At 38.0% G+C, this 23948-nt stretch overlaps 1 long non-coding RNA gene across 1 annotated transcript; it reads left to right on the top strand.

Annotated features, from left to right (window-relative positions):
* Window positions 1–22264: 22264 nt before the first annotated feature.
* On the top strand, window positions 22265–23207 carry LOC145733523 (uncharacterized). The gene is made up of 3 exons (XR_014179224.1): window positions 22265–22889; window positions 22950–23058; window positions 23124–23207. It is a non-coding gene; the product is annotated as an uncharacterized LOC145733523 (long non-coding RNA).
* Window positions 23208–23948: the final 741 nt, after the last annotated feature.

The following is a 23948-nucleotide window of genomic DNA, read 5'->3' as shown; positions in this document are numbered from 1 at the left end:
CCTAGTAAAATTCAGGAAATAATGAATATTTTTCGGCTTTCAATGGTGGAACTACAAATTTCTCTTAAATCTTATTGGCATCTAGAACAATGAAGGAAATCTCAATGGTCGAACAAGAAAGGTTTCTTGAATTTTATTGACTCATAGTAAAATGAAGGAAGTAATGCATATTTTACGGCGTTCAATGTTGAAACTACAAAGCCTTGAATCTTATTGGCTTCTAGAACAATGAAGGAAATAACCAGTATAGAACGGCTCTCATTGGTCTAACAAAAAAGGTTTTATTGACTCCTAGTAAAATTAAGGAAATAGTGAATATTTTACGGTTTTCAATGGTGGAACTACAAATTTCTCTTAAATCTTATTGGCATCTAGAACAGTGAAGGAAATAATCAGTTTGGAACGGCTCTCATTGCTCTAAAAGAACAGGTTTTATTGACTACTAGTAAAATTAAAGAAATAATGAATATTTTACGGTTTTTAAAGGTGGAAGTACAAAGGTTCCTTGAATTTTATCGGCTCCTAGTTAAATGAAAGAAATAATTAGTTTGGCTCTAATTGGTCGAACTAAAAAGTGTCTTTAAGTTTATAGACTCCCAGTAAAATGAAGGAAATAATCAGTTTGGAATGGCTCTCATTGGTCTAGCAAGAAAGGTTACCTGAATTTTATTGTCTCCTAGTAAAATTCAGGAAATAATGAATATTTTTCGGCTTTCAATGGTGGAACTACAAAGGTTTTTTGAATCTTATTAGCTTCTAGAACAATGAAGGAAATAAACAGTTTCGAACGGCTCTCGTTGGTCTAACAAAAAAAGGTTTTATTGACTCCTAGTAAAATTAAGGAGATAATGAATATTTTACGGTTTTCAATGATAGAACTACAAAGGTTTCTGGAATCTTATTGGCTTCTAGAACAATGAAGGAAATAATCAGTTTGGAACGGCTCTCATTGGTCTAACAAAAAAGGTTTGATTGACTCCTAGTAAAATTAAGGAAATAGTGAATATTTTACGGTTTTCAATGGTGGAACTACAAATTTTTCTTAAATCTTATTGGCATCTAGAACAATGAGGGAAATCTCATTGGTCGAACAAGAAAGGTTTCTTGAATTTTATTGACTCATAGTAAAATGAAGGAAGTAATGCATATTTTACGGCGTTCAATGTTGAAACTACAAAGCCTTGAATCTTATTGGCTTCTAGAACAATGAAGGAAATAACCAGTATAGAACGGCTCTCATTGGTCTAACAAAAAAGGTTTTATTGACTCCTAGTAAAATTAAGGAAATAGTGAATGTTTTACGGTTTTCAATGGTGGAACTACAAATTTCTCTTAAATCTTATTGGCATCTAGAACAATGAAGGAAATAATCAGATTGGAACGGCTCTCATTGGTCTAGCAAAAAAGGTTCTCTGAATTTTATTGACTCCTAGTGAAATGAAAGAAATAATGACTATTGTTACGATTTTCCCGTGGGTTCACACAAAGTCAATTTAACTCAACAATTAATAAATTTATTTACACTTCAAAACACTCCGTACAATAATTAACACAGCTACTAAAAACACTACTACAATTCCACAATTACTTCGCTATTTAAACTTTACCGCGTTCCCAAAATCACTACTACTGCGGTCGAGACCGCGTCTTTTATATTCGCAAACCACGTTCTAGAATGACCGCGAAACGCTTCGCGGGTCGCCTTGATCATTCAAGAATCTTCCAGGTAAACTCGGTTCCTAACTGTGGCCTACTTTAATACGCGCCCGGCCAGATATTGCGGCGCATCGGTTTCATCCCGAGGCGAGCGCTCGTTAAGAAGTATCGAGCATAGTAGGCCCAGACCGTAACACTGCCCCCCTCTTAAAGCTGATCGTCCCGATCCGCTTCATCCAATCCCTGGTATTTCTTGAGTCTGTCCAGATGGACAATTTTCATCTTGCCTTTGGGGCTGCGTTGGACTCTGTACACGACGTCGTTTAACCTTTTTACCACATTGTAAGGTCCCTCCCAAACAGGTGTTAATTTCGGTGATTTGCCTTTCTTCCTCTGAGGGTTAAACAACCAAACTTTATCATCCTTCTGGAACCCTCCCGAATTGGCCCTCAGATCATAACGAGCTTTCATCTTATCGCTAGCTAGATTCAAACTTCCCCTGACCAGATCATGGATGTTCAGTAATCTGTCTTGCAACTCGTCAACGTAGTTCTCAATGTTCGTGCTTTGGCCTGCTGGAGATCCGAACACCACATCACATGGAAGTCGAAGTTCTCGACCAAACAGAACTTTAGATGGTGACTGTCCCGTTGAGTTGTGGACTGCTGCTCTATAAGCCATCAAGAAGAGCGGAATATGCTGGTCCCAATCTTTCTGATGCTGATCAACAACCTTTGAGAGATGTTGCTCTATGGTCTTATTAAATCTCTCGACCATTCCATCCGACTGAGGATGAAGCGGCGTTGTTCGGGTCTTCCTAATGCCTAGCAGATCACAGAGCCTCTGAAAGAGCTTGGACTCAAAGTTTCGTCCCTGATCAGAATGTAACTCCAACGGCACACCAAATCTACTGAAGACATTTTCGACGAGAATATCAGCGACTGTGCTGGCTTCTTGATTTGGAATCGCAAACACCTCAGGCCATTTGCTAAAGTAATCCATGGCAACAAGAATGTACTTGTTGCCTCTGTTGGTCTCAGGAAAAGGCCCAGCGACATCTATGGATAAACGTTCGAACGGCAATCCTACGTTATACTGCTTCATAGGTCCCCGGGATCTCGTCTGTGGTCCGTGGCTAGCTGCACAAATGGAACATTGTCGACACCATGATTTCACGTCTTGGCAGTAGTTCACCCAGTAAAAGCGTTGCCGGATTTTGTCCAAAGTCTTATTTACTCCCAAATGAGCACCAGTCTTTCCATTGTGCATTTCCTCCAGTACGTGGTCGACCCTTCCTCTGGGAACTACCAGCTGCTTCCTTATCTCTTTTCCATCGGCACTCTCCCAAGCCCTTTTTAGCAAGCCGCCTTCAACCACAAGCGAGTCCCACTGAGCCCAAAGTGCTTTGAACGTCAGGCCTTTGCTAGAGATTTCTTGCCATGTTGGTCTTGGCTCGCTTTGTTCCTTTCTCAACAACAATGGGCCTATGTCGCTGTCTTCTAGTTGATCCTTCCTAATCTCATCGGGACTCCATTCATCATTGGTCTTCAGCTGAACCATTCTGATGGACACAACTCCCTCACGTTGTTCCGCTTTCTGGCAATGTTTGCATTCTTCGGCGCAAGGTCTTCTTGATAGAGCATCTGCGTTATTATGCAGCTTTCCGGGTCGATGCTTGATGTTGAAATTATACTGCTGGAGTTTTTCAAGCCATCTTGCTACTTGCCCTTCCGGTTGTTTCATTCCGAGGAGCCACTTGAGTGCCGCATGGTCAGTCCTTATCAAAAATTCCTGTCCGTACAAGTACTTGTGAAAGTGATCGACTGATTTTACTATTGCCAGTAGCTCTTTTCTCGTAACACAGTAGTTCCGTTCTGCTTTGGTAAGTTTCCTACTGAAGTATTCTATGACATGTTCTTCTCCGTTTTGGATTTGAGACAATACAGCTCCAATACCAGAATTACTGGCATCTGTGTCTAAAATGAACTTTCCTTTTGGTTGTGGATAACTGAGGATGGGACTGGAGCAAAGTGATGCTTTTAACCTTCTGAACGCCTGATCACATTGGGTATTCCAACAGTAGGGTGTTTTGTCCTCAGTAAGTTGATGTAGCGGAGCTGCGATGTTGGCAAATCCCTCCACAAACCGTCTGTAGTAGGTGGCAAGTCCTAGAAAGCTTCTGAGTTCGTGTTTATCCTTTGGTACTGGCCATTATCTAATTGCTTGGATCTTCTTGTCGTCCGTCTGGATTCCGTCGACCGACACCACATGCCCAAGGAACTCGACTTGCTTTTGGAAGAACCAACACTTTTTGGCGTTCAATCGGAGATGGGCACCACCTATTCTAGCAAATACTTCTTGCAAGTTGTCCAGATGTTCTTCAAAAGTTTTTCCCATCACCATGATATCGTCCAGATAAACCAAGCAAGTCTTCCAGTTAAGGCCACGAAGCACAATTTCCATTAGTCTTTCAAACGTAGCAGGAGCATTACAAAGTCCGAAGGGCATCACATTGAATTGGTACAGCCCATTTCCAGCAGAAAAAGCAGTCTTCTCCTTATCTTGCTCCTCAATGCCAACTTGCCAGTACCCACTCTTCAAATCTAAAGTAGAAAACCAACAGGATCCTGCCAAAGTCGTCAGTGTGTCGTCGATACGGGGAAGTGGATAGCTGTCCTTTTTGGTCACGTCATTCAGTTTTCGGTAATCTACACAAAATCTGCTTGATCCATCTTTCTTAGTGACCAGAACAACAGGTGATGACCAAGGGCTGCAGGATTCTTCTATAACTCCGTCGTCAAGCATCCTTTCCACTAATTCCTGCACTTCCTGTTGTTTGGCTATTGGTAGTCTCCTAGGTGGTTGTCGAATCGGTTGTGCATTGCCGGTGTTAATTCGGTGTTTTACAATGGTAGTTTTTCCCATATTGTTCGGTGTTCCAAATATGCTGCCATGGTCCAAAATCAGTTTCCGAGCCTTCTTCAGTTGTGGTGTTGACAGATGTTTCCAGGTCTTTTCAAGTTCATTTAAGAGCTTGTTTTCCCCCAACTGCTCCTCCTGTTCTGGTAACCCATCGCAATTGGTTATTTTGACTACAGGCTCGAATACCGCAATAATTTCGCCTTTGTTGATTTTGACGTCGTCTGAAAAAATGTTCGCAACTCTTATTGGGACTTCACTTCCTCCATTTACAAGTGATTTCCCAATGAGGCATCTTCCTGGTCGGTCCGGGTTTCGTACAAGTCCAACACAGCTCCCAGAATTCTGCTCCAATTGTCCAATAATTATTTGCTCGGAATTGCCGCTTATTTTTACTGTCTGAGATGCCAAAATATTAATGGGTGACTCACAGCGGTGACTGATTGACAGGATGAACTCTTCACTTCCAAACCTTAGGATATTTTGCTCGGGATCAAAAGAAAATCCATGTTTGCGAATCAGGTCCATTCCCAGAATAAATTCATCTTCAATATCCGCTACTAACACAGTGTGGTAAAACGTAATCCTTCCAAGGCAAATCTTGACTGTTATTTCTCCTAAAACTTTAGCCGATTCTCCAGTCACAGTGCGCAGGAGAATACTTCTTCGTAAAGGCTTAACTTGACTTTTATCCACAAGGTTTGACCGGATCAAAGATACTGCCGCACCGGTATCCAAAGTAAAAGTAACGTTCATCGCATCCACCTTTCCATCTACGTTCAGGCTTCCCATTGATCTACCCAGGCTTCTGATGGAGATAATTCTGGGGGCTTTGTTTTCGCTAGTCAACATTCGCCCCGTAATGTTGACTTGTGGGAGTTTTCCTGGTCCCTTCTGGATGGTTGTACGTCCCTCGTTGGAGAGCGGGACGGTATCCTTACTCGACAATCTCGTTTGATGTGTCCCGTACGTCCGCATCGATAACACTCCACTCTAGTGATCGGGCGTGACCGTTCTAACTGTGTGGACTGGCCATTTGCTAATGCTGCCATTTGTTGCACTATTTGGCCGAACATTGATTCAATTTTATTCATTGGTGTAGCAGCATGATCGGCTGGCGGTTCTCTCTCCTCTTGAATAGTCACGGCCCTGATCCTTGGCTTTAAGTCATTGCACGCAGCTTCAACTTCCAGCGCTCGAACTAGTAATTCGCTGCTGTTGCTTCCTTTGAACATCTTCAGCATTTTCTTTACTTCCAGATCTCGAATCCCATCTACAAAATACTGTGCCACAAGTTCTTCTTGGATTTCATCCGGGACGGCTGGGTAAGCCAGATGCACAAGGCGACGAATTTCGGCCTCAAACTCTTGTAAATTTTCACCAGTTTTCTGCAGTCTTGCCTTTAATTGTGTTTGGTACACTCCTTTCCTATGCTGATCCCCATAACGTCGTTCTAATGCAGCTACTAATGCGTCATAGTTGCTTTGTTGGGCGATAGGCAGAGTCTGTAACAGCTCCAATGCAGGTCCTCGTAATGCCACCACCAGTGCTACAGCCATTTCCTCGTTACTCCATCTATTTGCATTTGCAGCGGCCTCAAATTGGAGTTGGTACGTGCCCATGAAGTTTGACCGTCGTATGTGGGAGGCTTGATCTTGTTTCCGGTGATCACTGTAGAGCTGGCTCCTCTGCTGTCAATTTTCCGCTCTAAGTCGCGTAGCTTTATCTCGACATTATTCTGAATTTTATTAATGTCCTTCCGAACATCATTAATGTCCTCCCGAACATCGTTCTGAATTTTATTCATGTCCTCCCGAACATCGTTCTGAATTTTATTAATGTCCTCCCGAACATCATTCTGAATTTTGTTAATGTCCTCCCGAGCATCATTTAATTTTACCTGAACGTCATACTCCATCTTTTTGAGACTATCGGATACATACACTTGGATTTCTGTCTTGTTCCGTGCTAGAACGTTCAATATTTCTACGTTACGTTTTTCTTGCCGCTCTCTATCTTCTTGACGCATTTCTATATCTTGTTGTAGCATTCTTTCTTGTTGTTGTCGAATCCTTTCTTGTTCTTCCTTCTCTTGTTGTCGAATCCTTTCTTGTTCTTCCTTGTCTTGTTGTCGAATCCTTTCTTGTTCTTCCTTCTCTTGTTGTCGAATCCTTTCTTGTTCTTGTCGAATCCTTTCTTGTTCTTCCTTCTCTTGTTGTCGAATCCTTTCTTGTTCTTCCTTGTCTTGTTGTCGAATTCTTTCTTGTTCTTCCTTGTCTTGTTGTCGAATCCTTTCTGTTTGTTCTTGTTTCTCTTCTTGTTTTTCAAGCATTGCCATAATAGCTGCAAGTTGGGCCTCCATGTTTGCACTTTGACGTCTTGTTATTGGCATAAAATAAATTTAACACACCACTGTTCCGAAAATCTCTAGTCCGGTTCTGAACACAAGTCTTTAACCCGAAGTTTAGTTCCAATTCACGTCGCACTAAAGTCTGATCGCACTTCTGACACCAATTGTTATGATTTTTCCCGTGGGTTCACACAAAGTCAATTTAACTCAACAATTAATAAATTTATTTACACTTCAAAACACTCCGTACAATAATTAACACAGCTACTAAAAACACTACTACAATTCCACAATTACTTCGCTATTTAAACTTTACCGCGTTCCCAAATTCACTACTACTGCGGTCGAGACCGCGTCTTTTATATTCGCAAACCACGTTCTAGAATGACCGCGAAACGCTTCGCGGGTTGCCTTGATCATTCAAGAATCTTCCAGGTAAACTCGGTTCCTAACTGTGGCCTACTTTAATACGCGCCCGGCCAGATATTGCGGCGCATCGGTTTCATCCCGAAGCGAGCGGTCGTTAAGAAGTATCGAGCATAGTAGGCCCAGACCGTAACACTACGATTTTTCAATCAAATCAACCGTACAGGCGTAAAAAAATTAAAACCGTTTTCCCATGTTAATCTCCTATGTCCAGGGTGTTCTTGGACACCTGGTATATAAACCGACCGAGCCGACGGACAGTCAGTTGTGAAATAACAGTGGCGCGATAAGCAAAGAACGAAGTAGTGAAGTGGTAAAAGTGACTTTAGTGGTTTAACAACTGATCTCTAGTGTTGTAAATTGTTGTGTAATTGGTAAATAAAGTTTGTTGAGTTGATTCAAAGTCTCACTTATCAAAGTATATATTTCTTTCGGTTTTTAAAGGTGGAACTACAAAGGTTCCTTGAATTTTATCGGCTCCTAGTTAAATGAAAGAAATAATTAGTTTTAGCTCTAATTGGTCGAACTAAAAAGTGTCTTTAAGTTTATAGACTCCCAGTAAAATGTAGGAAATAATCAGTTTGGAATGGCTCTCATTGGTTTAGCAAGAAAGGATTCTTTAATTTTATTGACTCCTAGTAAAATGAAAAGATAATGAATATTTTACTGTTTTCAATGGTGGAACAAAAAAGGTTCCTTGAATCCTATCGACTCCTAGTGAAATTAAGGAAATAATCAGTTTGGAACGGGTATCCTGGGTCGAACAAGAAAGGTTTCTTGAATTTTATTGACTCCTAGTAAAATGAAGGAAGTAATGAATATTTTACTGCGTTCAATGATGGAACTACAAAGGTTCCTTGAATCTTATTGGCATCTAGTACAATGAAGGAAATAATCAGTTTGGAACGGCTCTCATTGGTCAAACTAACAAAGTTTTTAAGTTTATAGGCTCCCAGTAAAATGAAGGAAATAATCAGTTTGGAATGGCTCTCATTGGTCTAGCAAGAAAGGTTACCTGAATTTTATTGTCTCCTAGTAAAATTCAGGAAATAGTGAATATTTTTCGGCTTTTAAAGGTGGAACTACAAAGGTTCCTTGAATTTTATCGGCTCCTAGTTAAATGAAAGAAATAATTAGTTTTAGCTCTAATTGGTCGAACTAAAAAGTGTCTTTAAGTTTATAGACTCCCAGTAAAATGTAGGAAATAATCAGTTTGGAATGGCTCTCATTGGTTTAGCAAGAAAGGATTCTTTAATTTCATTGACTCCTAGTAAAATGAAAAAAATAATGAATATTTTACGGTTTTCAATGGTGGAACAAAAAAGGTTCCTTGAATCTTATCGACTCCTAGTGAAATTAAGGAAATAATCAGTTTGGAACGGGTATCCTAGGTCGAACAAGAAAGGTTTCTTGAATTTTACTGACTCCTAGTAAAATGAAGGAAGTAATGAATATTTTACTGCGTTCAATGATGGAACTACAAAGGTTCCTTGAATCTTATTGGCATCTAGTACAATGAAGGAAATAATCAGTTTGGAACGGCTCTCATTGGTCAAACTAACAAAGTTTTTAAGTTTATAGGCTCCCAGTAAAATGAAGGAAATAATCAGTTTGGAATGGCTCTCATTGGTCTAGCAAGAAAGGTTACCTGAATTTTATTGTCTCCTAGTAAAATTCAGGAAATAGTGAATATTTTTCGGCTTTCAATGGTGGAACTACAAAGGTTTCTGGAATCTTATTGGCTTCTAGAACACTGAAGGAAATAATCAGTTTGGAACGGCTTTTATTGACTCCTAGTAAAATTAAGGAAATAGTGAATATTTTACGGTTTTAAATGGTGGAACTACAAATTTCTCTTAAATCTTATTGGCATCTAGAACAATGAAGGAAATAATCAGATTGGAACGGCTCTCATTGGTCTAGCAAAAAAGGTTCCCTGAATTTTATTGACTCCTAGTAAAATGAAAGAAATAGGGACTATTTTACGTCTTTCAATAATGGATCTTCAATCGTTTCTTGAATCTGATTGGCATCTAGAACAAGGAAGGAAATAATCAGTTTGGAACGGCTCTCATTGCTCTAAAAGAACCGGTTTTATTGACTACTAGTAAAATTAAAGAAATAATGAATATTTTACGGTTTTTAAAGGTGGAACTACAAAGGTTCCTTGAATTTTCTCGGCTCCTAGTTAAATGAAAGAAATAATTAGTTTGGCTCTAATTGGTCGAACTAAAAAGTGTCTTTAAGTTTAAAGACTCCCAGTAAAATGTAGGAAATAATCAGTTTGGAATGGCTCTCATTGGTTTAGCAAGAAAGGATTCTTTAATTTTATTGACTCCTAGTAAAATGAAAAGATAATGAATATTTTACGGTTTTCAATGGTGGAACAAAAAAGGTTCCTTGAATCTTATCGACTCCTAGTGAAATTAAGGAAATAATCAGTTTGGAACGGGTATCCTGAGTCGAACAAGAAAGGTTTCTTGAATTTTATTGACTCCTAGTAAAATGAAGGAAGTAATGAATATTTTACTGCGTTCAATGATGGAACTAAAAAGGTTTTTAAGTTTATAGGCTCCCAGTAAAATGAAGGAAATAATCAGTTTGGAATGGCTCTCATTGGTCTAGCAAGAAAGGTTACCTGAATTTTATTGTCTCCTAGTAAAATTCAGGAAATAGTGAATATTTTTCGGCTTTCAATGGTGGAACTACAAATGTTTCTTATTTCTTATTGGCATCTAGAACGATAAAGGAAATAAGTAGTTTGGAACAGCTCTCATTGGTCTAATAAAAAATGTTTTATTGACTCCTAGTAAAATTAAGGAAATAATGAGTATTTTATGGTTTTCAATGGTAGAACTAGAAAGGTTTCTTAAATCTTATTGGCTTCTAGAACAATGAAGGAAATAATCAGTTGGGAACGGCTCTCGTTGGTCGAACAAAAAAGGTTTTATTGATTCCTAGTAAAATTAGGGAAATAATGAATATTTTACGGTTTTCAATGGTGGAACTAAAAAGGTTCCTTGTATCTTATCGGCTCCTAGTGAAATGAAGTCTCGTTGGTCGGACAAGAAAGGTTCCTTGAATTTCATTGACTCCTAGTAAAATAAAGGAAGTAATGAATATTTTACGGCGTTCAATGGTGGAACTTCAAAGGTTCCTTGAATCTTATTGACATCTAGTACAATAAAGGATATAATCAGTTTGTAACGGCTCTCATTGGTCGAAGTAGAAACGTTTTTTAAGTTTATGGGCTCCCAGTAAAATAAAGTAAATAATCAGTTTAGAATGGGTCTCATTGGTCTAGCAAGAAAGGTTTAATAAATTTTCTTGACTCCTAGTGAAATGAAGGAAATAATGAATATTTTACGGCTTTCAATGGTGGAAGTACAAATGTTTCTTGAATCTTATTGGCATCTAGAACAATGAAGGAAATAATCAGTTTGGAACGGCTCTCATCGGTCGAACCAGAAAGGTTCCTTAAGTTTTTGGGCTCCTAGTAAAATGAAGAAAATAATCAGTTTGGAATGCCTCTCGGTGGTCGAACAAGAAAGGTTTCTTTAATTTTATTGACAGCTAGTAAAATGAAGAAAATAATGAATATTTTACGGCTTTCAATGGTGTAACTACAAAGGTTCCTTGAATCTTATTGGCATCTAGTACAATGAAGGATATAATCAGTTTGTAACGGTTCTCATTGGTCGAAGTAGAAAGGTTTTTTAAGTTTATGGGCTCCCAGTAAAATAAAGTAAATAATCAGTTTAGAATGGGTCTCATTGGTCTAGCAAGAAAGGTTTAATAAATTCTATTGACTCCTAGTGAAATGAAGGAAATAATGAATATTTTACGGCTTTCAATGGTGGAAGTACAAATGTTTCTTGAATCTTATTGGCATCTAGAACAATGAAGGAAATAATCAGTTTGGAACGGCTCTCAGTGGTCGAACTAGAAAGGTTCCTTAAGTTTTTGGTTCCTAGTAAAATGAAGGAAATAATCAGTTTGGAATGGCTCTCATTAGTCTTACAAAAAAGGTTTTATTGACTCCTAGTAAAATTAAGGAAATAATGAATATTTTTCGGCTTTTAATGGTGGAACTACAAAGGTTTTTTGAATCTTATTAGCTTCTAGAACAATGAAGAAAATAAAAAGTTTGGAACGGCTCTCGTTGGTCTAACAATAAAGGTTTTATTGACTCCTAGTAAAATTAAGGAGATAATAAATATTTTACGGTTTTCAATGATAGAACTACAAAGGTTTCTGGAATCTTATTGGCTCCTAGAACAATGAAGGAAATAATCAGTTTGGAACGGCTCTTATTGGTCTAACAAAAAAGGTTTTATTGACTCCTAGTAAAATTAAGGAAATAGTGAATATTTTACGGTTTTCAATGGTGGAACTACAAATTTCTCTTAAATCCTATTGGCATCTACAACAATGAAGGAAATCTCATTGGTCGAACAAGAAAGGTTTCTGGAATTTTATTGACTCATAGTAAAATCAAGGAAGTAATGCATATTTTACGGCGTTCAATGTTGAAACTACAAAGCCTTGAATCTTATTGGCTTCTAGAACAATGAAGGAAATAACCAGTATAGAACGGCTCTCATTGGTCTAACAAAAAAGGTTTTATTGACTCCTAGTAAAATTAAGGAAATAGTGAATATTTTACGGTTTTCAATGGTGGAACTACAAATTTCTCTTAAATCTTATTGGCATCTAGAACAATGAAGGAAATAATCAGTTTGGAACGGCTCTCATTGCTCTAAAAGAACAGGTTTTATTGACTACTAGTAAAATTAAAGAAATAATGAATATTTTACGGTTTTAAAAGGTGGAACTACAAAGGTTCCTTGAATTTTATCGGCTCCTAGTTAAATGAAATAAATAATTAGTTTGGCTCTAATTGGTCGAACTAAAAAGTGTTATTAAGTTTATAGGCTCCCAGTAAAATGAAGGAAATAATCAGTTTGGAATGGCTCTCATTGGTCTAGCAAGAAAGGTTTCCTAAATTTTATTGACTCCTAGTGAAATAAAGGAAATAATGAATATTTTGCGGCTTTCAATGGTGGAACTAGAAATGTTTCTTAAATCTTATTGGCATCTAGAACAATGAAGAAAATAATCAGCTTGAAACGGCTCTCAATGGTCGAACTAAAAAAGTTCTTTAAATTTATGGGTTTCCAGTAAAATGAAGGATTTAATCAGTTTGGAATGGCTCTCATTGGTCTAGCAAGAAAGGTTACCTGAATTTTATTGTCTCCTAGTAAAATTCAGCAAATAGTGAATATTTTACGGCTTTCAATGGTGGAAGTACAAATGTTTCTTGAATCTTATTGGCATCTAGAATAATGAAGGAAATAATCAGTTTGGAACGGCTCCGCTGGCCATAATTATTTTACCTTTGATAACCATCTGTGCGGTTCCAAATGCCGGTTGGCCACTTCTGGGTATATCATCTTTGCCACTGCATGAAGACAGCGAATAAATGAATCTATCAGAAGTTCATTAGATATCTTTTAAGTCGAATTACTTGCAATTTTGTTTTAAAATTAATTATTGCACACGCGACGTTCGTTTTTTTCAGGCAGAATTATACTTCGGTATGTCAACTGCATAAAAATATTGGAGTGGTGTAATGAGGTATGGTTGAAAATTAATTGCTTGAGTAAAATTAAGGGTAAGAACACTCAGCCTTCTCTACCAAAAATTTATTTAAACTTCTAATTGTTAGATACATACATTTCTGCATAAATATAAAATCAGTGCAATTTCTAGTAAAGACAGCTCAATCAGGTGTATCAGACCGATCATGACGTACGGTACAGAAGTCCGCGAAGACATCAACAAAACGAAACACGTGCTAAGGGTGGCCGAAATGAAAATACTGAGAACAATAGTGAAGAAAATAAGAAGAGACAGAGCAAGAAACACAGATATCAGAGAACAATGCGAACAAGATATTGTGAGATGGGGAAGACAACGAGACAGTGGTACAACCATGTAAGACGGATGAACGAGAACAGAAATAGCCCTACAAAATAACCCGCCCGTATCAAGACCCCCGGGAGACCACCCAAAAGATGGAGAGATAGTTGGCAATCTACCTCGCAGGAAAAGTTGCAGAGGCAGCTTCAAAATCAACAGATCGACAGATCTCCAAGAAGTAGAAGAAGAATAAGATTTTCTAGTAATATACTTATGAATATCCTTACCAAATTTTAATCTATCACAGATATATTCGGCTAACAAGTTGTGTTTCAGCTTAAATACAAACAAATTCATGTTGAACTTAAGTGTTTGTCTAACTGACAGTATATTCAAAACATTTAACGGGAGAATAACGACACTTGAAAATGATTCGCATTGCTCTGGTATGGGTTTATTCTAATTCGTCAAGTTTATATTGTGGCAAATTACGCAATAAAGTTGAACAAAATTGTAAATGAGGATAGATACTTAATTTCATTACTGTGAATAATACCAGGTGTCCAAGAGCACCCTGGACATAGGAGATTAACATGGGAAAACGGTTTTGATTTTTTTGCGCCTGTACGGTTCATTTAATGGAAAAACGCTTTAGATAAAAGTTGTAGAGCACATTTTCAGCTATCTACTTGTAATTTTTTCAATACCGTAGATTTGACCATTAAGACGAAAAATGGATCTGAAATTCGGAAATTTTAAATCTCCCGCCAAGCGGTCGTTAAGGACAGTTTATATCCGGTCGTGCTACCAACCTTTCAAAATCATAACAAATCGTTGTCAGTCATTCTGTAATCAAAACATTCAAAACAAGTTTATTTAGTAATAATTTTGAGTTACTACCCATATACTGCGAAGAAAATACAAATAAATCATGATAAAAACACTTTATCAGGAGCCACAGTCCAAAAATCTGGTAAGTTGCGTTCATAACCTCATTCAATGTCTGTACTAAACTTAGTTACTTTGTAGTAAAATTCTTTAAGAAAACACTGGTTTTGCTTGCAAATATTTAATGAGGATGACCGAATCACCTATCTCAAGCCTCTTTATAACACTACCAAACGATTTAAAGTGATAAAAACAATGGACTAGGAAGGCCTGCAGATGTTTGAAGATAAGTTGCTTTACTATACAGGGACCAAAAGAGGGTAAATACTTCCCTCAAAAGTGGTGCAATTTAGTGACCTATGTGACTGATAGTTTTATTGTATCCTTCTGTTTTGTAGTGTTATCAACACACCATAGTGTTTAAGTGGTTTTACATTGTATGATGTTAATAAAAAGGCATTTTTCATAACTGATTGTCAATGTTTTTTCCCATCTCTACAGGGTAAGGTAAGTACTGATATTTAATTATCTCCATTAGTTAACTTGAACGTCATTCACCTACAAGGATACTTGTAAAATGTCTACTAATCAAACATAGTTTATTTGCAAGTAATGTGTAACTCGAGTTCACATTTGATTAGTAAAGGTATGTCCTGTGACATGGTGTATTGAATTAGAAGCAAATTGTTTCTCTTTAGAGACTTTCAATCACTACATTTCACCTACCTTTGCTAATTTGGAACTCCACTATTATCCAAACAAACATTAGGTTAGTAAGACAAAGTTGTTTTTAGCATAGCTTGTATGGTGAAAGGTTCACCCACTCACACTCAATCTGTGGAACAATCACTGTTTATGTGGTAAGACCAGTTTTCTTTGTCACCTATTGTACCTAAGTTTTTCACTTGAAGAAAATGTATACTGTACCTTGAACTGTGAATAAATAATTAATACAAACGTTCAGTGTACAAAGTTTTATTTGGAACAATTGAGTGTGTGGAAAAAAGAACACAATTATAATGTTAATACCTAAACCTAGAATAGAACAGCTCATGTAGATAGCTCAATTGAAAAGTTAAAAAAAAAGTTACCTACCCATATACAAAAAGTTTTGTCACCTGACTGATAATTTGACTGTGTAAGTCCATATTCTCTTCTTAGAAGGGGTTTCTCAGAGGTTTTATAGCCAGTTTAAGATTATTCACATTTCACAGGCACATCAAATTTTGAGATTTAAGTCAGATATCAACACTGAATCATTTTAAGTTTTAGTTGCAACACTGGTGAAGACCCTCGCTGATGATAGTCCATGAGGTTAAGCACATTGAAACTAAATCACACCACTTTTGAAGGAAGTATTTGGCCCCTTTGTTGTTGTCCCTGTACAGTAGGAAACTTATCTTCAAAGATCTTCATTGTCCACTGTTTTCATCACTTTAAATCGTTTGGTAGTGTTATGAAGAGGCTTGAGATAGGTGATTCGGTCATCCTCATTAAATATTTGCAAGCAAAACCAGTGTTTTCTTTAAGAATGTTGCTACAAAGTAAATAAGTTTAATAGAGACATTGAATGAGGTTATGAATGCAACTTACCAGATTTTTGGGCTGTGGCTACTGATAAAGTGTTTTTATCACGATTTATTTGTATTTTCTTCGCAGTATGTGGGTAGTAACTCAAAATTATTACTAAATAAACGTGTTTTGAATGTTTTGATTACAGAATGACTGACAGCGATTTGTTATGATTTTGAAAGGTTGGTAGCACGGCCGGATATAAACTTTCCTTAACGACCGCTTGGCGGGAGATTTAAAATTTCCGAATTTTAGATCCGTTTTTTGTCTTAATGGTCAAATCTACGGTATTGAAAAAATTACGAGGTGATAGCCGAAAATGTGCTCTACAACTTTTATCTAAAGCGTTTTTCCATTAATTGAACCGTACAGGCGCAAAAAATTCAAAACCATTTTCCCATGTTAATCTCCTATGTCCAGGGTGCTCTTGGACACCTGGTATACACTTTCTTACCTTCGAAAAGTTTAATTTCTGAATATTATTCATCAATCCTTTTCTGACTCAATCAAATGAAATAGTAGTCGATGTAGTGATTGATGAAGCTCCCTCATCACTTTCTAATTCCATAATAATTTTGGTCTCGTTATTTTGATACAAAACAGGTGTTTCCTCAAATCTACGTTTAGATTTAGATTGCTGGAGTTGCTCCGCTTTCGCTCACATTTATGTTTTCTTATAACATGATTCATGAGATTAGTTGTATTTTCAAAAGATTTATGTTTTTCTATGGAAAAGTTTGCATTTACCTCCACCACTAGTTCTAATAAAGCTGATCCAAACCTCTCTTTTGCGTGTGGACATATTGTACAGGGTGATTGATTGAATTTTGAGTCACGTTTAGATTTTGTACAGACGACGCCATTCTGTAAAAAAAATATATCCTTTTTCATATTTTGTTCTGAATTTCTCTGGTAATTAATTTGCGTTCCCTTGTGGTCAGTTCAAAGATGTAATCAGAAATATCTGGATATTTCCTGAGTTTATTTTAAAGTATGCTTCTTTAAATAAAACTATGCGTTGTTTGGAATGATTAACACATCACTGTTTTTATGACTAATTTAATTTTCAAAAGTTATTTAATTATGGTTGTGATTTACTTATTGAATTTAGTACAGTCAGGCAATGTCCATAAGGCCTCTAAAAATATTGAAGAAATATATCTAAATATTCCATGATAAAACATCAGACAGGTTTGTGCTAAATATTAATGAGATTCTAAATTTTATTAAATGTAATATTGGTGCTGTTTGTTTCTATGTTAAAGCCATTTATTCAGCAAACGGCAAAGTTTTTTATGCGGTCGGTCGGAAAAAAATTCTGAAAAACTCGTTTTCCGTTACTTCTAATAGATGTGAAAACACAGTGTTTTTAACGAAGTATAATAAAAAATATTTTCCGATTATTCTCCCATAAGATACAACAGCAAATTGTTTTTCTTTTCATCAGATTTTTCCAAGTGTCCTGCAATACTTACGTATCTTTCATATCTGGGCGAAGTTAAAACTTCTGGAAGTTGACACTGTGGTTTCTATGTTTGTATTCTATTTCTATAATTCTACTGACGACTTTTCTTCTTGGTCACTTCTTGGTCATCTTAAGATTTTTAACTTCAATCAAAACACACATTAGAGGATAGCCTTTATTATCCTTTTACAGAACCACTATGTTTAGTTAAGAGTTTCGTCTACGGAGCTTTCAATGTCTAACTGAATTACTTCTGTGACCTTAAACTTTACAGAGACTGTAGCGCTTTTATTGCAGTTTTCCTCGGTTTTGTTGCCTCGGGCGCCACCTTCGTTGTTTATAGTGGTTGAAGGTCCACTTTACAGTGCCTGGGTAGCTTTTAGACAGCTGAAGAAAGTTCCAGGGGGTTCGGGAAATAAACAAGATTATAACAACTGTATTCACTAAATCAAGTGTATTGCGGCTCTCTGTACTCACAGCAAATACTTACGGTAACGGTTACCTAATGAAACGAAAGCTACCTTGTTCGCTGGGTCGGGGAAAGCGTGTAATGGTTAAGAAAGCTAACTACGGACCCTTCACTACTGTTTAGCTTGACTACTGTTGATTATGTCTGTTTAAAATGCGGTGCTTGTACGGCGGTACAGTACGGTTATGTAAAACTGGCTACTCGACGCCGGAGTTTACTCCAAAAAGCCCAAAATGGCCCACTTACGTGACCGGCGGTGTTCCCCTCACTCGACCTAATCTCTACATGTCGCACCGTTTCCCCGGAATCCGACAAATAGAGCTCCCGTTGCACACTAGTTTCCCAGAATCATTCAACAGAGGTTTCAAGTCTCGTGAGGTTGCCAGTCACACAGCCGCTATTACCTCCAGTTCCCAAACTCACTTACCATACCGATTCCCCGGAGTCAAGTAAACGAGTTACGGGATTCACCGTTCCTGCTTGCTACCCCGTTTCCCCGAAGTCAAACAAACAGGAACAGGATCAGAAAGATTACATGACTATTTTCAAACAGTTACTGTAGCCGGCGTCGATTTGCCAGAACTACGGAAAGATACTGATAGTGCCCCAAACGGAAAACCCCGGGAAAATACTGATAGTATCCCAACTTACAGTTTAAGAAATTACTACGGTTAACGGTACGGTTTTAAACAGCAAAATAGAACAAATACCGGACGGACGGTATGTGCCTATTTATTTACTTACTAATACGCGGAGATAAAAAAGGCAAACGGCACGGAACGGCTAGACAAGTTGTTTTGACCTTTAAGCGATCAAAAATCCCTCGTTTTACGGTGCGGGGCCTCCTTTTATACAAAAACCAACGGTGGGGGCTGTTAGCAGAGGTACCCACTCCCTGCACCCACCGAACCATTTCGAACGGCTTCGGACGGACCCGACAACATCGACGCTACGACGGCCGCGGCCAAACACCCTGCAGTAAAGGTCACGCGTAATCCAAAAATCAAAATTAGTAAAACTTAGTAACTCTACAAGACATTTATCTTTATGATCTTTTCTCTACCATGGCGTCCAACTCACTTAGTCACCCTAACCTTAACTTCTCAACCGTCGCTACATGTTTGCCAGGAATCTCTTTAACAAACAAATATAATGAGTACGAAAGGAAGAAAATGACAAACAGTCTTCTCCACAATACTTTATTATGACCTTAGATGGTAAGGTCTGTTCAACAAGTTTCGGTCACATAAATGACCATCTTCAGGAGCTACAAGAATATCCTACTTTACTTGGTGTACCAGAAGTTAAATGTTAAAAAACGAGATAAAACGTACCTCAAATCAGTCGACCAATGTGACTACTGTCTTTTTACAAGGGGAGAGACAGAGAGACCCATGTTATGACGAAATAGTGAAATTAACAAAGTTAAATAGGTGAACAAAGCTGTAAAATTTAACACATGTAACTATGAATTAAAAAGATTATGTGAAATTTAATAGTTAGATCATTATGGAGAAAAAATAACTATCGCACATTAAATCAAAAAATTAATTAAAATTAAACATAAAACTTAAACTAGACCCATTTAGGGCTGGGTGGAGACCCTAGGGGGGAAAAAAGAGCTTAACACTTGTGCACCATCCACAGAAGAGGCGATGAAACAGGAAAACAAAATGGAGGTGCAAAAATTTTTAAAAAAAAATTTCACATTGATAAGCCGTTAATTCGAAAGCAGAAGGGGAACCGTTAAGAGGGGGGTTACAATAAAATAAAATCAATAACTTAGCTGACAACAAGTAGATAGTTCTGCAACCCACAAAGCAATTGAGGATTAACAATAGAACGGTTAAAAACCCGCAACCATTCATACCGCAGGTAGTGAAGTTGAAAGTAAACAATGCACCAAACCAGCAAACAGGTGGACAACGTGTTAAGCCAGATGGGGGTGGTTAATAGGGGTTCAAACAGGGTGGTAAAACTCGAAGAAGTGCCGACACCGACACAAACCACGGTGAGGGAGGGGATGGTGAAAGAGGAGGTGTTAGGGTTGTGTAAAAGGGTATGTGATGAATTAAAAGGTTAAGGACCTAAAAAAGGAGGTTGATGTATGGTTAAGCTGATCATTCAGGCAGGTGCACCCACTACAACCAGAAGCCCTGTTAATCTCAAGCACCTCAAGGTGGTTAAGGAGGCTGCCCTTACCACACACATGAAGAATCTTGAAACCCTGTTCGGTGTTGAAGGTATGATCATTCTGACGAAGATGTCGAGAGAAATTAGACTTCATGTAAGTGGTATTTAGGTTGGGGTTGTTGGTGAACTTCAAGTACTCCCGAGTGTGCTCATGAATGCGAGTGGCAAACTTCCTGCCCGTCTGACCAACATAGAGGGCATTACATCCTGGGGTACAACAGGACAGTTGGTAAACGCCTGATTTATGGAGTTGGGGAGTAGGATCTTTGGAGTGGGAAAGGAATTGTCTAGATGTGTTGGAGACTTTGAAGCAAATATTTATATTATTTGACCTGAAAATGTTTTTAATTTGAAGTGACAGTGGACCCAAAAAAGGGATGGAAAAGAATTTTGGGTTTTCAGGTTTGTCTGAATGTATTAAGTTCTTATTAACAAATTTTTTAAAATGGTTAAAATAAATTTTATTAACTAATGTGTTTGGAAAATTATTATTAGTTGCTACTGTTCTGATCCAAGAAAGTTCTAAGTTAAAGTTTGTTTCAGACATTGGTATGTTAAAAAGACGGTTAAAGAAACAATTTAATGACGCAACCTTTTGATTAATTGGATGATTGGATTGGAAGGGGATTATGCAGTCAGTGCTTGTGGGTTTGTGATAGATGGAAAACTCAATGTGGTTACAAGACCTGTAAAGCAAAATATCAAGGAAAGGTAGTTTATGGGATGACTCTAGTTCCATGGTGAATGAGATTGAATGGTGTAAATCATTAAGAAAAATGAAAAATTGTTGGAGGTCATCAAGAGACCCATCAAAAATACAAAAAATATCATCCACATATCTTGTGAAAAAGAGTATTTTGTTGAAGGAGTGGTAGGATTCTAGGGAATGTTCGATGTTGGACATAAAAATCTCTGCTAGCAGAGGGGAAAGGCATGAACCCATAGCCAGGCCCCCGGACTGTGAGTAGAAGGTGTTGTTGAACTGGAAAAAGTTTTGGTCCAGTACCAGAGCCACCAGGGTTAATAAGTCTTCTACCTGGAATGGGTCCAGACCTTCCGAAGCTGACAACAAATCCTGGACCAAGTTTAAACAATCAGGTGGTGGGATGCTGGGAAAGAGGTTGGAAACATCGAAGGAGACCATGATTGCTGAGTCTGGGATGATTAAGTCTTTGAGTTGGGAGCAAAGTTCAAATGAATTTTTTATGGAGTATTTACTTTTAAATCCGGTGGTTTTAAGGATAATATCATTTAACCAGGCAGAAAGATGGTGGCAGGGAGAACCGCAAAAGGAAACCACTGGTCTGATGGGGATATTGGGTTTGTGGATTTTGGGAAGGCCATAGAGTTTGGGAACGGAAGGGTTGATAGGTATGATTTTGTATTTATTAAATCCCAAAGGTGTTAAAGTAGTCTGGACTCTATTAATAATTGACTTAAATTTCACCAGGAATTTGTCCAGAGGGGAGGAGTTAAATTTCAAAGGAGTCCGAACTCAGAAAATCCAGGACCTTGTCCACATACTGAGTTCTGTCAAGAACCACTACGCAATTGCCTTTGTCAGCTTTTGTTACTATCAAATCGTTGTCTTTGACTTTTCTCTTAAGTGAGGACAAGTTCCTGTTTTCGGTCTTGCTTACTGCAGGAACCGCTGAAGAGAGACCTCCTGCGTGAAACCTATTAAGATGGACGGCGCAAGCAGATCGAACTGCACCTTGTGAAGCTTCAGTGAGACTTCTAGAAATTACGTTCTCCAAATGGGCAGAGAAAACTTGTAAATCATTAACTCTAGGTGAAAAAGTGAAATTGTATTTAAGTCCTAAATTCAAAATACTTAAATCGTTTTGGGATAGGGTACAGTTTGACAGGTTTAAAGTTCGAGGGTGGAAAGAAAAATCTGAGTTATGAATGGGTTTAACACCAAAATCACCAATAAAGATGTTATTGACAAAAGTGGCTCCATCTGTCGGAATAAGTGGGGGGTTATTGGAGGCTAGATGTGAGGTAGAGGACGGTGTAAGGGTTGCATTGGGGGTTATGTTGGAAGTGGCTTGATTGACGTAGTTAAGAGTCGGCACTGTTAAGGGGTTCAGTCTTGATAGTTTACGTTGTAAAACCTCGAATTTGTTAGTCCCCATGTCACACACAAATTGCAATAAAGAATGGTGCAGTGAATCAAATTCAACAGGGTGCAGAACACTGGTTAGTTTGAAAAATAAACACTTAAGTTTAAGGTCAGTATTACTAAGTCTAAAATATAACCTCTTGACCTCATCCCTAATCCAGACCCGTGTGGCCAGCTGGATCGCCCTCTTTGATGATGTAGACTTGGAGTTGCAGCGTAGGGAGACATAATTCGGTTTTAGATTCCTCCTCAGGCACTCGCCATTGAACCCTGCACCTGCCTGAATGATCAGCTTAACCATACATCAACCTCCTTTTTTAGGTCCTTAACCTTTTAATTCATCACATACCCTTTTACACAACCCTAACACCTCCTCTTTCACCATCCCCTCCCTCACCGTGGTTTGTGTCGGTGTCGGCACTTCTTCGAGTTTTACCACCCTGTTTGAACCCCTATTAGCCACCCCCATCTGGCTTAACACGTTGTCCACCTGTTTGCTGGTTTGGTGCATTGTTTACTTTCAACTTCACTACCTGCGGTATGAATGGTTGCGGGTTTTTAACCGTTCTATTGTTAATCCTCAATTGCTTTGTGGGTTGCAGAACTATCTACTTGTTGTCAGCTAAGTTATTGATTTTATTTTATTGTAACCCCCCCTCTTAACGGTTCCCCTTCTGCCTTCGAATTAACGGCTTATCAATGTGAAATTTTTTTTAAAAATTTTTGCACCTCCATTTTGTTTTCCTGTTTCATCGCCTCTTCTGTGGATGGTGCACAAGTGTTAAGCTCTTTTTTCCCCCCTAGGGTCTCACCCAGCCCTAAATGGGTCTAGTTTAAGTTTTATGTTTAATTTTAATTAATTTTTTGATTTAATGTGCTATAGTTATTTTTTCTCCATAATGAGGTAACTATTAAATTTCACATAATCTTTTTAATTCATAGTTACATGTGTTAAATTTTACAGCTTTGTTCACCTATTTAACTTTGTTAATTTCACTATTTCGTCATAACATGGGTCTCTCTGTCTCTCCCCTTGTAAAAAGACAGTAGTCACATTGGTCGACTGATTTGAGGTACGTTTTCTCGTTTTTTAACATTTAACTTCTGGTACACCAAGTAAAGTAGGTTATTCTTGTAGCTCCTGAAGATGGTCATTTATGTGACCGAAACTTGTTGAGCAGACCTTACCATCTAAGGTCATAATAAAGTATTGTGGAGAAGACTGTTTGTCATTTTCTTCCTTTCGTACTCCTGCGACTCCACTGAAAGAATATGGACTACTACTTCTTTCCCAAATATAATGAGTATTCTATTGTCACGTTTAAATTGTAAAGCACTTTTGTTTAACAAGTTAAACGAGACCTGCGTTTATTACTTTAATAAACGCCTTGACCGAGATCTTGTTTCAGAGGTAGAATCAAACCATTTGGTAGAAAAATATAATTTAATAACTAAATAACAGTTAAAACTAATTGACAAAATGGTTGGTTTATCAACTTAGTGAATCGGAAAAAAACCTTCAACAACAATACCTTTTACATGCACAAAATATTACAATAACAAATACATACTTGCATTTGTTAAAAAATTATGAGGGCAGCTTTCTGGAGGGTTTGGCACTCGCGATTTATTATAGTTTAAAATATAGTTTACTATTTAATTAATTTGTGAACCCGGTGCGGGTTGCAGAATTCGGGACGACTACATTCTGTAGCGTGAGCGGAGTCTTCTGGCTAGGTACTGCCTTCTCTGACGTGGTGCACAGCAAAACTGAACTGACTGGACTGAACCCCTCTCTAGGGTATAACTTTCTTCTTATAGCATTCCAATCACTGGTTCCACCAATCAAAAACTCCCAGAACTGGTCTCCTCTAGCCGACAACTCGTGACGACCTTTGGACCCTCGGTACTTGGAAATATTCCGCATATTTCGCAACCCAGCGTCCGGTCACACTCCGGTGCA

The sequence above is a fragment of the Ips typographus genome, linkage group LG9 (genome assembly GCF_016097725.1).
Source record: "Ips typographus isolate SLU linkage group LG9, UJ_Ityp_2.0, whole genome shotgun sequence".
NCBI classification, from domain to species: Eukaryota; Metazoa; Arthropoda; class Insecta; order Coleoptera; family Curculionidae; genus Ips; species Ips typographus.
Note: the sequence above shows the minus strand (reverse complement) of the source record. Positions and strands in the feature narration are given on the sequence as shown.